At 48.7% G+C, this 11198-nt stretch overlaps 1 protein-coding gene across 7 annotated transcripts in view; it reads right to left on the reverse strand.

The window, feature by feature from the left end:
- NCK2 (NCK adaptor protein 2) overlaps nucleotides 1–10872 on the reverse strand; it is a 150579-nt gene extending 139707 nt beyond the window's left edge. For 2 of the 7 annotated variants that reach the window (XM_063594555.1, XM_034953609.4), the window contains exon 1: nucleotides 10202–10431. The gene's annotated coding sequence lies outside the window, so the exon portion shown is untranslated. Of the gene's footprint in view, nucleotides 1–9000; nucleotides 9158–10201; nucleotides 10434–10608 lie in introns of those variants that run through there. The other 5 variants (XM_055107499.2, XM_063594554.1, XM_055107498.2 and 2 more) reach the window with 4 other exon arrangements.
- Nucleotides 10873–11198: the final 326 nt, after the last annotated feature.

Consider the following 11198-nt stretch of genomic DNA (forward strand, 5'->3'; position numbering starts at 1 on the left):
CAACTGAACTTTAGTTCTACCCAGCAAAGCTTCAAAATGAAAATCACAATGGCACGATGTCTGACACCCTCCTCCTTTTTTAAAAAAGATGATAATGCCACCGTTTCTTCATAGTTACCGCTGGGTCTTATCTACCGAACCATGTAAAATAGGCCTAGTAAGGAAACTATGAAAAGGGAACTGAAGCAAGACAGATGGCTTAATTTAAGGGAAGAGAACCTTCTAAATCCAAGCTAGGAAGCTCCTAAGAAGACAATAACAGAAGCACATAAAAGAAAAGTCATACGAGTGCAGTAACAAAGACAGATGGGAAACACACACACTATTAAGATAAATGGTGTTCAGGGCGGGAGAGACGGGGTGAGGGGAGTCACACACAAAAAAGTGAGGGGAGAACCAGAAGAATGGAAAGAAAGAATGGAAATGGCTGGAAAGAAAAAAATCTGTTTCGATAACCATCTTGCTAGATTCTGCTACCAAGGCTGTTTCACTTTTTTTTAATCGTTTGATGAAAATTCACTCTTCACCTATATTAAATTTCCCAAAAACTGTCTCAAAATAACTCCCTGAATCCCTTGTTATTTCTTGGTCTCTTAAAAATATTCAAGTAGCTTGTGCTTTTTATGTCAATGTCTCCAAGCTGGCTTCCATCATGCAGAGCAGTTAAAAAAAAAAAAAAAAGTTGTTGGGGGAGCTGTTTTCTTACCAATGCAGCAGCTCCCCCCAACCTCCCACAGACACACACAAACAGGAATACAAGCTTTTAAAGTGATTGCCCTTAAAATGAAGACAGCTGATGAGAGGGAAAGCATGAAAGAGACAGCAACTGCTCTTCTCTCCTGTAGCCAGGCTCATAAGTGACATAATTAAAATATTTGTTGACTTGCAGACATCCTTAAACACACAACCAAAATTCTTAAGATATTAAATGGAGACACAACCGTTAAGGAAAATCGAAGGAGACATTGATGGACTTTGTCCTCTAAGATGGGCATGGGCGTCTTTCTAGGCATCTCCCTGTGATCTCACCACCTTCTAACTTACTTTTCATTTCTCACTTCCTGGCTGCCCCCACCATTGCTGGGAAATTCAGCATGTTGAAGTAAACAATTCTTTGCCACCACATATCCTGGAACCTGCTATGTATAGAAGTGGCCACATGAGAGGCAGTGTGACTGCAAATCTAAACCTGTGAGTTGAAAGAAACTGCCCAAATTGCAGCCCCTCTGAAACTTGGAACATGCAGGAGCTTCTCCCAACAGAGACGCCAGACTCACCATCCTATCTCAGTCCCATCTGCTCCAGGGAGGGCTGCTCAACACTCTGATGGCCCCAGTGGCCCTCCTAACACAAAAGGGTAGGTTCGAGAAGCTGGCACAGACAACTCACTTGGAAGAGCAGCCAGTGTCAGAGTTTCCATCAGGACCTGCAGCAGCAGTCTCCCAAGAATCTACATTTGGACTTGACCTGGCCTCTCTCACAACCTCAGAAGCAGATTTCAAAGCCACCTTGGAATTCTTCAAGACCTTCCCAGATGTCATAAAAGCACAAAGGAAAAGGATTTGGTACGTCCTGCTACAAAGTTTTCAGCAAGAACCTACCTGCCTACCTTTACTTCAACAACAGCAACTCATTAAGGAAAAACAGAAGCAGCAAAAATGGCCTTGTGCAAGCTATTCCAACAGCACAAAGGTCCGGGGGCCACTTGGAAGAGTGAGAAGACACACACTCCTGTTTTCTCAGCCCCCAGTGTGGAGGAGACAAGGGTGGGGACCCACCACACAGCTACTGATGAAGAGGCACATCACACAGGCATTTACAATGGCACCTGCATGGCCACTTGAGCTAATACACTGTGACTACAACAGAAAATACTCCCCCTCATCCAGTGCCACTGCAGTTCCCTCCAGCAGCGGTTCTCCCCAGGGAATGCTGGTGTTTCCTGCAGAATTGGAGACTTGGGCAGGTGGAGGACCACCAGCCTACGGAACACAGCAAGGGGGCTGGGGGAGAGGAGCAGCCAGGCCAATGGTCCTCAGTGATGACCATCCAAGGCTTCCCCTCCTCCAAGGTACCAGTTATTCATTAGGCCCTTCCAAAGTCCAGGGCCTTCCCCAACCACTTGGCTGATAAGGGGTTCCCAGAATGAAACTGTATGCAAGCTACACTCCCTATCAATGATTTTCCATCAATGTTTCTCAAATCTTACATGATAATAAAAGTCTACGGTTCTGTTTTATGTATTTTCAGATACATCTTAATGAAGGGATGGTGGCTAGCTTGGTCAGAGTCTAGCTGTGGAACCTAAGACATGGCAGCCTCAGTGCCTCCCTTTCCTTAGCGATGAAGATACAAACAGAAAGTACCACACGTTCTGTTGGTGAGGGCTCAATGAGTTATTACATGGAAAGTGCTTAGAACAGTGATTACAATGTGTGTGTGTGTCTGTGTCCGTGTGGGAGAGAAGCTAATGTTCACTTTAAAAATACATGATTTTAGCTTGTACTTAACATGTATCAGAAATATGAATACTATAGATGACTGGATAAAGAAAATAGACTACTATTCAGCCATAAAAAAACAATGAAATCATATCTTTTGCAGCAACACAGATGGAACTGGAGGCCATTATCCAGACGGAACCAGAGACTTGAAGGGTGATGGGGTGGGAAGGGGTGGATGATGAGAGATTACTCAATGGGTACAATGTATGTTATTTGAGTGATGGATACAATAAAGGCCCTGACTTCACCCTTAGGCAATTTATGTAACAAAATAACACCTGTACCCCATCACTGTATACAATGTTGTTTTTTACCTTTCCTATGGTGCTGAACACATTTTTTAAAAAGAAATGTGTTGAATACTGATATACAAAAATGTTATTTTACACTGGTAACTTCTAGAATTCAAACCACATTTAAAAATATTTGTAAAATGAACAAGGTATTTTGATGATAGATATTAGTTTTAACTGAATCTGATTTTAGCGCTCTAAAACATCATGCGCTGAGTGCCTGAAGGATGACATTACTCCTCATATTTAAAAAGGTTACACCTTTCCCAGTAAAGCATAATAATAATGACCATTATAATTATTCTACATTGTTTCCACTTTGTCTCTTTAGCTATCTCAACTTTGGAAAACAGAGAGCAAATGAGGCTTAAATCATGAAAAGTGTATAGACTCACACTCCGCAACAAGGCTGCCACTAGTCGCGTGTGGCCAAGGCCAATCAAAACGCAGCGAGAGGCAGCCAAGAGGTGCAGTAAACGTATATACTATATGCTGAATTTCAAAGCCCTCACGCAAATAAAAGACTATGAGTTATCTTATTAATTACATTTTATGTTGATTACACATAGAGTTTATATATATTGGGCAAAATATAGGATGAAAATTAATAATACTTGTTTGGTTTTACATTTTTAATGTGGCTAGAACATTATGATTACATCTGGGGCTTGCATTTGTGGTTCACATTGTATTTCAAGGGGTCAGCACTGCTCTTGACAATCCATCAGTTCAAATGGCATTTGCAGGGAGACAGTCCACATTAAAACACACATACCCACCATTTTCTGCAGTTAGTCTCTCCTCCTCCCATGACAGAGAGCCGGGCCCATGCTCAGTTCCACGCAAAGCTGTAGTGGGGTAGCCCTGCCATTACTGCACAGGAGAACCCTGAACCAGTCCCAATGGAGAGAGTCTTTAAAAACAAACTGAGTATAAACTTAGTTTTGTTATCACAATTAGCAAACCATCAGTGGGTGGCCACAGATGACTTGTAGTTCAGCATGTGTGTATATGGGGAAGGGGATATTTAGATGCTGGGAGAAACAGGGAGGCAGCCCAGTCGTGCAAGCCCATGACTGCCATGCTGGGGACTTGAGTCACCGACCCAAGTACGATGGAGAGCCACCGTGTGCAGGTCATGGCCAGACCTGACTGTCAGGGTGCAGTCACCCTGGGATGGACTGGCAGGAATGGTTAAAAAGCGGTTTTGATGTCCAGGGGAAACAGAAAAAGGACAGCAGGGCTGAGATGTTAGACCTTTTGGAGGTAGAATCAATAGGGGTTGATAACTAGTTGGGAGCTGAGGGAGAATTCAAGGATAATCGAGTGAGTCGGTGATGGGGAATATAACTGAGAAGGCGGGCAGGTTGCAGGAGAAGCTGCAAATGGTTTGGGATGGTGGAAATGACCACTGAGAACTTGGATAATTCATGTGAATGTGAATGAATGAGCAAACAAAGCATCAATGAACATACAGATCTGGAGCTAGAGGGAGGTCAGTCATGCAGGCATTGCCCCTGCCTTATGTCTGAACAAGGCAAAATGGCCTAGGTCATAAACATTCCAGCCACGCTCAGGGTGCACCTCACCACCGTCATGCACATTCTGCTAAGGGATGTTTGCTCGTGTGGCAAAGACTGCACAATCACAGAGATGGCAGGCTCTGAGGAGACGGCCTCTCCACCCCGGCTGCCATCGGCCCCACCTCTTGCTTTGCTCTCTTCATCCAGGGTTCAGAAAAGACTTTCCTTTGCATATCACTGATATTTTATCATGGTCTCTATCAAAGACAAACCAATCCCCAAATAAGTGTCTACCTACCTAAGTTGAAGAGAAGTTTCCATAAATGAAATCAAGTCAAGATTTTTCTCTCTCTTCAATCACTCTACTTAAAACCTTTCCAGCCTTTGGAAGGCCAGCACCAAGGCTTGTTCCCTGTTATGGGGTGCTACAACCAATATATAAAGAGCTGACGTTCCCTCCTTACTTGTGACTACTCTAACCATCCCTGGTAGGTGTCCCCAGATAAACACAGATCCCAGATCTGGATGATGGGAGCACCAGGTCTTCCTAAAAGCATCACCCTGTTGTGGAACCTAGACAGACACACTGGGAGTGGCTGAATTGTCCCCCCTAAATTCATATGGTAAAGCCCTAACCCCTAAGTGACTATATTTGGAGACAGGACACTTCAGGAGGCAATTAAGGTTAAAAAAGGTCATAAATAAGGTTAAAAAAGGTCACCATAAGGGTGGGGCCCTAATCCAACAGGACAGATGTCCTTATAGGAGGAAGAAACACCAGACCTCTCTCTCAGTGCATTCACAGAAGGAAGGCTACATGAGTGAGGACACAAGAAGACAAGCCAGGAAGAGACCCTCACCAGAAACCAGCCCTACCGGCCCCGGGGTCATGGACTTCCAGCCTCCAGAACTGTGAGAAAATAAATGTCTGCAGCTTTAGCCACCCATTCTGTTGTTGTTGTTTTGTGTGTGTGTGTGTGTGTGTGTGTGTGTGTGTGTGTTTGTTTGCTTTTGAGACAGGGTCTCATGCTGTCACCCAGGCTGGAGTGCAGTGTTGTGATCTCGGCTCCCTGCAACCTCCGCCTCCTGGGTTCAAGCAATTCGCGTGACTCAGCCTCCCGAGTAGCTGGGATTACAGCCGTGAGCCACTGCGCCTGGCCTCTGTGTGTTATTCTCTTAAGGCAGCTGGAGCTGACTAATACACGCACTAAACAGGAATAAGCTTTCTCAACTTGAGGAGGCTTTCCAGGGTAACCCTGGCCCATAACCAGGATGTGGGGACAAGAGAGACTGACATTGCTCCTGCCGGCCTCCCCTCACACCGCTCAACCTCAGTCAACTCACACCCAGAATCTGCTCCACCAATATCTACACACAGCTGCGACACGGCAAAGGCAGATACCTAAGGACACTGTGTTCTGTAAACTGCCTCACAAAAAAACAACTCTACCCAGCAACACATTGGTGTTCCTCATGTATGGCCTGCAGAAGGACTTAACCTAAATTCAAGCTCTGTCATCCCCAGTCTCCTACCTAGAAATGAGGGCCAGAACCAAGTGCGCCATGTTATTCGACTATTAAATATGATGGTGTATGTGAAGAGGACTTTGCAAACAATGAATGAGCGTGCATGCATTAGTACATGTCATTCTCTCATCATGGCATTTTCGGTCTTCACTAACAATTTGGCAGCAAAAGCACCCCAGCTTCCAAAATTGTCTCAAAAGAAGCAACTGCAATACTTAAAATTCTGAGTGCACTTGAAGCTTCTTCTCTTAAAAACATTACAAATACAACAGTAGAAAGAAGGGGTGACACAAATAACTAACTTACCAGGCCAGGATCACAAACGGTCTGCCCAGCGTTTTGAATTCAGGTTGATATGAACACACTAACCTACAAAAGTAAACCATTCAGCCAGCCCACCAGGTAATACAGTTGAGTATGGGTTTGGCTTTGTTTTTTTGTTGTTGTTGTTGCTGTTGTTGTTTTTAAATGTAGCTTCAGGACTACAAATGACTCACGTGACAGAAAATTTGCCAAATAGAGAGGCCCACAGACCAAATTCTCCCATTGTCTGGACATCCTGAGGTCAAAGCCTTCCACAGTAGACAGAAGTTCTGAGATTTACAAGAATGCTGGAAGTCTCTTACCACTTGAATCTCAGTGGGAGGCTAGAGCCCCAATATTAACAGGCTGGGCACTCATTATTCACATATTCAATAAGTATTTGTTGCACACCCATTGTGTATAAGTGGCAAGACCAGTCTGCCCCCAAGCGGTTCAGAATTTAGTAAAGAAAAGATGAAGGCAAAAAAACCATAGGGCAGGGTATGGTGGCTCTGGCCTGTAATCCCAGTACTTTTGGAGGTCAAGGCAGGAGGCTCACTTGAGCCCAGGAGTTTGAGACCAGCCTTGGCAAAGCAGCAAGACCCTGTCTCTACAAAATAAAAATAAAAATAAAAAAATTCACTGGGCATGGTGGTGCACACCCGTAGTCCCAGCTACTCGGAGGCTGAGGTGGGAAGATTGCCTGAACCCAGAAGCTCAAGGATGCAGTGAGCTGTGATCGTGCTACTGTACTCCAGCCTGGGTAACAGGGTGAAACCCTGCCTTAAAAAAAAAAAAAAAAAAAAAAACTGCAGGAAAGAATGTCACAGATGACAAATCAGGGACACAAAGAAAGTGGTGTGGAAGTTTAAAGATGATGCCATCCCCTCTAGTTTGGAGTTGATAAGATGTGGGGAAGAAAAGAAGAGATGACCCTTGGGATGAGTAAGAACTCAGGACACGGAGGAGACTGAGCCAAGGAGCTGAGAGGGAACACAGAGGCTGGTCAGGGACAGTGACACCGTGTGACATCACTGTGACACTGCTACCTCAATCAAAATAACTTTCATTTCCACAGTTTCAAGGACTAAGATTCTTGAGGTAGGAATGTATGTGCCAGTGCACATGTGGATGTGTGTCACTGGGCAGAGGTAATACTTGCTAACGTTCATTTACCTTTAGAAATAAACATACTTCGGGAAATGTTCAAAGGAAAATGCAGGAAAAGAAAAGAGTCTAATTTTTTAATTGTGCTACTAAATGGCCTAAAGAAATGCAAAACTGTTTTTGCTTTAGCTGCATACTTTTGATAGCCCGTTAAAAGGCCGTCATGACCTTCTTCTGAGTTGCCTTAACTCAGGCATGGAACAAGACACATGAAATCACATTTTAGCTTAGGCCCTTTGAAAACGTGCCGTGAAGTATTTCCATCACTCATTTTAGGAAACAGAAACCATTTGGAAGTGCCACTCGCAAACCCTCTGGATGGGAAAACTAATTTCCTAGGCCTCTGAAGTGAGCTGTAGGGAGTTTCCAGTTCATTTGTGAAAAAAGTTAGCTTACTTGTTTTTCCAAACATCACTCATCACCCTCCCCTGTAGTTCCAGCAAGCAATTCTGAGCTCTTCAGTCTTTAAGCCTCATTTTTAATGTCAGAGAATGATTTCCGCAAGCCCTGTCTCCCCCCGTGCACATGGCAAGCCAGTTTGAGCAGTTAGAAAAATGGGTGTCCCATAGAGCCACGCAGCCTGGTCTATCCAGGGCAAATTAAGCTAGTGCAACTGATCAAGTAAAGGACTCCAGTGCATTCTGCGCCATTCCGGGAGTCTTAGGGTATTTTAAAAGGTTATCCAGTCTGTGCACATGCAAGGAAGATTTCCGGTGTATTTAATATGGATGATAGTGCATTTCTCAAATATAGTACTGTGTACATAAGATCTGCTGTTTGTTGGAAAAGCTAAATAACCCAAAATGTAAATGACAAAGCCTGGGAATATGGCAGGGTCAAACAGAGCAAGGATGAAGAAGATTTAAGTATGCAGTGTGTCCTAAGCAAAACACAAAGCATGAAAACTGAGCACAGCCACCTGCAAGGCACCTTCAGCAAGCCCCACGGTTAACAGGGTCAGTTTCTCCACAAGTGGACAGAGGGGGTTATGCAGCAGCCAAATCTTCCTGATGGCAATTTGTGACCCAATTTCATCCAGTGTTTCATGACCAATCCCCCTGAATGTTTATGAAGCAGGAAAGAAGCTCAGAATCCAGGCGAGGCCTCCGGGACAGGAAGTGGGCCAGGCACCTCCACAGCTTCCTATGCCTAAAGTTCTCCATTTCAGCCTCAAGTAGCCGCCAGAAGACCACTAAGATTCCGCCACCTTCTCCAATCAAAACTACATCTAACCAACCTCCAGGGCAGAATATACTGAGGTAGGATTTTCCCTTGTGTTCTCTTCTTCACAAGCAGGTTAACACTTGCTTCTCAGGAAACCCCTGTTCCAAACGTCAAAAACCCTCCACGTCTAGCCCAATCTCCAGGTGAAGTCAATTTCTTCTCCACGTGTCCGATGACTGCCATTCTCTTTACGTAAAACTCGCATAGGCTTGAATCCTGTTACTAATTCACCTGCTTATCTATGAAGCTTGGAAAGTGAATTGAGGGAGTGTTCACAAGCACAGTTCCGTTTTGGTAAGTTAAAGCAGCCCAGGTTAATTTCATTTTCAGTCACTTTTGAGACTTGATAACTACATCTAAGACAGAGGCATGAAAAACACCCTGAATCACTTTCATTCCTACACAAAATCCCTTCCGAGAAGCGGGGACTGCGCCTGGGCCAGGAAGGGACTCCCCTACCTGTAGGTCCCAGCAAGCCACGCCCACCGGCCTCTCAGGGTTGTTTCTTTCTGGGTCGAGGGATGGAGCTGGCCCGTGCGATATTTTAGGCCCCCTCCTGCCCACACTGGGGCCTGCTCATCCCATTATGCAGATGCAAACTTGGCAGAAGCAGCCTTAAACCTGTTGGCAAAATAAACAAAGCCAAATAAAGAGGAATCTGCCAACCTGAATTGTGTGAAGTGGCCAAGGCCGACTCCACGCACGCTCGGCTTTGTCCCTGAAGCTGTTACAATACTAGTTTAAGTCAGGTGCCTGGGGTCCACCAGCCAAGGACCCCTAGCATCCAGCGCAGACCTTCACAGAGATCCTTATTGTCTACAAATTAAAGCGTTTTGCAAATTAAACCCCTCCACACAATGCCAAGCTAACTGTGCTCATAAGGCAGTTACCGTCCATGCCTTAGAACTCACACATCAAATTTTTCCAAAAGCACTCGGTGATTAAATCGCCCTGAAAAAAACCGAGAGGGCCGAGCGATTGTGAGAAACTTTGGTTCATTCAGGTGGCTGTTAGAGTCCTGTAAATCTGGGGCAGGGCGCAGAGCCTGAAGCCGGGCACAAAAGCTCCCTTCGCCGAAGCGAGGACCTCCTTTATGCGACGTGACAGCAGCTTTGTGCGCGAACATAAATAGTTGTAATAAACACAGTTAAGTTCTCCCGGCCGATCGCGGCCTCCCCCGTCCCTGCGCCGGGGCCCCGCGATCCGCGGCTATTCTTCCCCGGCACACGCGCCCTGGCGACCCTGGCCACCGCACGGTCCCACGCTAGCCCCGAGCTCCGTGCCGGCCGCCCGCCTGCAGGCCAGGCGCAGCCTGCGCACCCGGGGGTCTCCAGTCCCCGGGCCCCGCAGGCGGGCCCCCTGCCCTGATCCTCGCCCGCGCCCTTGGCTGGCGTCCCCGCCCCTGCGCCGGCCCCCGATGGTGGGGGTTGGGGATGGGAAGGCGGGCAGGAAGGTGCAGAGCCGGGAGGTGCCCGGCAGTCCGCGGTCGGGGGCGCCCAGGCCGCGGCGGGGCCGAGAGCACCGGAGGGGCGCGGAGGGGACCCGCTCTCCTGGCCCCTTCCCGGGCGCACCCCGGCCCGCGAGCCCCGCCGCGCTCCCAACTCCGCCCAACGGCCCCAAGTTTGTGGCCCCCGCCCCACGCCCGCCTGGCCGCGCTTACCTCGCCGTGGGCCGCCCGCGGAGCCGGAGGGCAGCGGCGCGGGTCCCGGGGCGGTGGCCGCGCTGCGCCCGCCCAGGCGCCGCTCTTTGTCTGCGCCGGTCCCTCCTCCCGCCGCCGGGCGGACGCTGCCGGCCCGGGAGGACCCTGCCGGCCCGGGCGCCGCGAGCCTCCCGGCCGCCAAGCCCTCCCCTCCGCCAGCCGCCCGCTCCGCCGCGCGGCTCCGGCCTGACGATCCCCGCGGCGGCGGCGGCGGCGGCGGCGGCGGCGGCGGCGACCCTCCCCCGGCGCGCAGCGCCCGCCTCCTCCGCGCTCTTCCTCCTCCTCCCGCGCTCCTCCCCGGCCGCGCCGTGACGCCGCCCAGGGGCCGGCCCAGGCCCGGGCGCGCGGGGCGGGGACCCGAGACCCACCTGGGGCGCCACCCGTCGTCGCCAGGCTCCGCGCCCGGGTCCCGGTACGGGCGCCGGGATAGCGCGGGGCTGCAGGACGCTCCGCTCTGGAGGCGCAGCACGGGCCCGGCGCCGGGGGCAGGAAAGGGTCCCCACGCCCGAAATTGCGTGCGGGCGGTGGGGGGCAGGGTGGGTGGGTGGGGAGGAGAGTGAAAACACAGACGGCAACTTCCAGCCTGGGATGACTGCCGGGTGGGCTTTGCGTCGTCTTTTTTGTTTGTTCGTTGTTCTTATCACGAAGCTCTAGTTGCTGGGCAGCCGCCCCCCTCCCGGAAGCATTCCCACGGCACTCAGCTAAGCAGGCCTGTTGTCCATCAGAAAAGTGACTTAAATAAAAATGTCACTTCCTCCCTGTAATTGCTTGTGGGCATTTTTATTTATTTGCTTTGCATCTATTTACTTTCCCAACCAGACACGTTTTTAGTCCATCATCCTGTCCGAGGCACTTCCTAAAAGAAGAAGAAACTCGACCTCTGTTGCCTCCCAGGCATCCAGGCCAGCCCCAGCCAGTGGAATCCTGGTTGCACACCCGTGGGGGCAGAACCCGAAGA

Source organism: Pan paniscus, chromosome 12, assembly GCF_029289425.2.
Source record: "Pan paniscus chromosome 12, NHGRI_mPanPan1-v2.0_pri, whole genome shotgun sequence".
In the NCBI taxonomy this organism is placed as follows: Eukaryota; Metazoa; Chordata; class Mammalia; order Primates; family Hominidae; genus Pan; species Pan paniscus.